This window comes from Pteropus vampyrus, unplaced genomic scaffold (assembly GCF_000151845.1).
Source record: "Pteropus vampyrus isolate Shadow unplaced genomic scaffold, Pvam_2.0 Scaffold18, whole genome shotgun sequence".
In the NCBI taxonomy this organism is placed as follows: Eukaryota; Metazoa; Chordata; class Mammalia; order Chiroptera; family Pteropodidae; genus Pteropus; species Pteropus vampyrus.
In genome coordinates, this window is record NW_011888799.1 from 10359726 (window position 1) to 10363653 (window position 3928).

At 35.3% G+C, this 3928-nt stretch overlaps 1 pseudogene; it reads right to left on the reverse strand.

Annotated features, from left to right (window-relative positions):
• Window positions 1–3449: 3449 nt before the first annotated feature.
• LOC111736227 lies at window positions 3450–3568 on the reverse strand (annotated as a pseudogene).
• Between the last annotated feature and the right edge of the window lie 360 nt (window positions 3569–3928).

Genomic DNA, 3928 nt, shown 5'->3' on the forward strand with positions numbered 1-3928 from the left:
AAGAGAGGGAGCTGTTTAGGGAAGATGCACACTTTTGTTAACTGGATAGAAACAATACACATAGTCAACTATTATTTTCTTTAATGAAGAGATACAAAGAAAGGGTATCAGGGGGAAATTGAAGCTCAGTACATAAGAAAAAATGTAAAGTGAATATGTTGACCCTGTCAATGGTATTCAGTTTTCAAATACCAAAAGTTTATATTCTAGCATAATAAAATAATTTATAAATATGATCAAAGACACAGTTGATAATCTTTCTGAATGAGAGAAATTTAAGGAGGTGAACTAATGTCCCAATGTTTTAAAATAAGAGGCAGAGATTCTGAAGATTCGCTAGACCTTAATTTGTGTGTGTGTGTGTGTGCGCGTGCGCGCATGTGTGTGTGTGTGTGAAGTAATCTTTTATCTTCTAATTCTGTCAGTATCTTATTTGTGCAGAGACACTGTGTTAGTTTGCAAGGACTGCCATAATAAAGTACCACAGATTGGGTAGTTTAAACAACAGAAATTTATATCCGCATAGTTTTAGAGGCTATTAGTCCAAGATCAAAATGTCAGCACGGTTGATTCCTTCTGAGGCCTCTCTCCTTGGCTTGTAGATGGGCTTCTTCGTCTAGTGTCCTCACATGGATTTCCCTCTGTGTGTGTTCACGTCCTAATCTCTTCTTATGACAACAGTTCCACTAGATTAGACTCCAACAAATGATCTCATTTTTATCTCTTTAAAGTCCCTATCTCCAAACACATTCATACCATGAGGTAGGACTTCAACATACATCTTCAACTGACTTTTAATTATTTTGATATATGTCTTATTTTGATATAATTATGTAAAGTTCTTAAATAATGGAATGCTAGTTTGTCTTTATATCTTATAGCATCTTTAACCATCAAGGTAATCATAAAATGTTTACTGAAGGAGAATGAATGAATTAATTAAAGGTATACATTATAAAGCAATGTCTTTCTCATCTCTGGAAGCATTCTAAGTCAGATGATAAGATGATGCTTTTGCTGAAGAAGAGAGAAATTAGAAAACAAAAAGCCTAGGTTCCTTCTGGTAGCACTCTGTGATTGCAGAGTGAGAAGCAAGTTGTGACACAGGTGCAGGGACAGCTGCATAGAGACCTTTGATCCAGCTCACAAATTCCTTTTTACTCTCAACAAGCTGATGTCAAACCCTGTCCCATTAGTTCAGTCTGCCATCAGGAACTCATATCCAGAAGGCAGAGAAGGCTGACTCAACGAGGTCCTGGCTTTTATGCACGGGAGGAGGTGTACCAAGTTGAAGGGCTACTCCCCCAGAAAAGAGTCTCCTACCACATATGAGGCAACTGCCCTTCAGAAGAATCTCTGAAATTTTGCCTGTATCCTTTGTGGCGGTTAGTATCTTCTTGAGTTCTGCCTGCTCGTCAGACAGCGTATGCTCTGTGATGGACTTGTCTCCTTACTGGAACCTTTGACAACCCTTCAAACGATGTGATGAGAGCTTTCCAAACCATCTTTCTGCTTGTCTGCTTGATCTTTCTGAGTACTGACCACTCATTCATTAAGAACTAAGGGACTTTATGATACTGACCATGCCTGGGTGCTGGTTTAAACCTAAAACAGGTAACCCCACCTCTCCCCACAACATGGTACTGGGAATTTCATGCTTCTAAATTCTGCAGCACTGAGCAACGCATAGGTTGAAGGCTGCTCTAGGGAGCTCAACATAAATTAACAATTTCTTTCATATGGAGATTTACGTTCACAAAGATCCAAATCCCTGACCTCTACATTAATTTTGGGAACTTTTTTTTTTTCCAGATGAGGAATGTTCAAAGAAGTGTTCTTCTCAAGTTGTCATTTTTTCAAATTTATTAAATTTTCTCATTTTATTTTATTTCATAAATAGGAGATAAAGGAGTAAAGTGATCATTATCCTTTTAATTTTTTAGGCCCTTTTCCAAAAGTGACTTTATAGACATCCCTCTGTTCTGGGCCTTGATCTGAAGCGGGAAACCCCTCTACATTGTCAGCAATGATGGCAGGTGATGAAGCACAGGGACAAGAGTGTCAATCACAGATTCTCAAATTAGTAAGTGCAAGCTTAACTTTTCAAATTCTTGAAAATAAGCACCAATGGATCAATGTTGGTAGTATTTATAATCTTTCTAATATAAAATATTTATGAAGCAATAATCTCTATTTAAAAAAATCAATTTAGCCATAAACTTATTTAAACCAACAAATATAATTTAAAGGATCAATTAAAATCAATTGACCAATTATTAATCGTAAATTATTTTTGAAAAATTAGAGTAATGTATAGAAATAGCTCACTGCTTAATAAATACAACTGATAAGTATTGCTGCAGCATATTTCTTAAATCCTTTTTCAGCTGCAGCATCTATAGTTTAGTTTCTTCAAAAATAAAAAGGGCAAATTAAAAAATAAAATCAGAACATAATGATTATGAGGATGTACTCTGAAGTCAGACCAGAATTTTAATCTCAACCCTTTTATTGACTAGAAGTGTGACCTTAGGCCTAAGTTTCTTCATTTTCTAATAGAGTTAATGATATCTACCTTATTGCGATTCAATGCAATCATGTATTTGAAAAAATGTTCAGTACGGTACCAGTCACCTAGAAGTATCTTATAAACGGTACTTGTTGTTATTACGCAACCTTAACTAAATTTCTATAAATGTTGTAAGAGATATGAAAAAGACAATACATTTTATGAGCACATTATACAGTTACCCACATAAAAAGGTAAATAATTGAATTGCATATACTTCTGACGTATAATGTTTTATCAGTAGATGTTTCTTTGCTTTTGCTGACTTGCTTATGCCCTCTGTTCTTCCCTCAAGTATACTGATGAGTGAGAGCTTGCTTTCGTAAAGTAACCTTATTTGATTAAAATAAAATGAACAATAACAAAGAAAAAGTTAACAGACTCTGCGAGTTAAAATATACTTTGAGAAATGTTTTTTTTAATTGAAGACCCTTGAAGCAAGCCATTTCTACACAGAAAAGTGGCATGTTGTAGCTGTTGCTCTGTCTCTTTCTCTGATTAATGCTGTTAATAGTTAATAAGAATTTGAAGAAGCAATGAAAGCTCTTGCAGTTAATTTGGTTTAAGTTAATGTAATCATGCTGAAATTCACTTTTATATTAATTTTATATTTGCTTTCTCGATCCTGACATACATAATCAGGTAAACAGAGGATGTAAATCAAATGACTATGGCGACTTTGATTTCAGTCATTTGTCATTTCTCAAGAGTCTCTAGCTCTTTTCCAAATTTACTATGACCCTTTTTACAGTTTTTTATTTACTGCAGATATTTTATTTATTTTTTATTTTTTTTTAGGCGAGACAACCCTTGGTTGACCTCACAGATTGCAAGGACCTTGTCAGTTTACAATCCCTTATTTTTTATTTTTCATTTTTTACACCAACAGCATCTGGTCTTCCTAGGTGGTCTCCCATTCAAGTACTACCCAGGCCCGACCCTGCTTAGCTTCTGAGATCAGACGGGATCGGGCTTGTTCAGGGTGGCATGGCCATAGTACTATAGATATTTTAGACTTCTTACATCAGTTCATTAGTTATAGTAATGTTAAAGAAATATTCTGATCATTGTTAAAATGTATTAGAGACTTTATTCAAGACTATTGCAATAGGGGTATTGAAATAGGGGAGGGAAGTCAGGTTAACTCTGAATATAGCAAAGAAAGCTGGAGATTTGTAGCTAATAAGCAGAGTGAAGGGTTCCATGAATGGAAAGTGACTAAGAGGAAGCATAAAGGGCAGGCAGATTTTTGCTAAACTGACCTAACGAGATTCTCGCTAAAGACAGTTCAAGGACTTATATATTCTAGGTAAGAGATGAGGAACTTGATCAGATACCAAGAGTGAGGGATTCTCACTA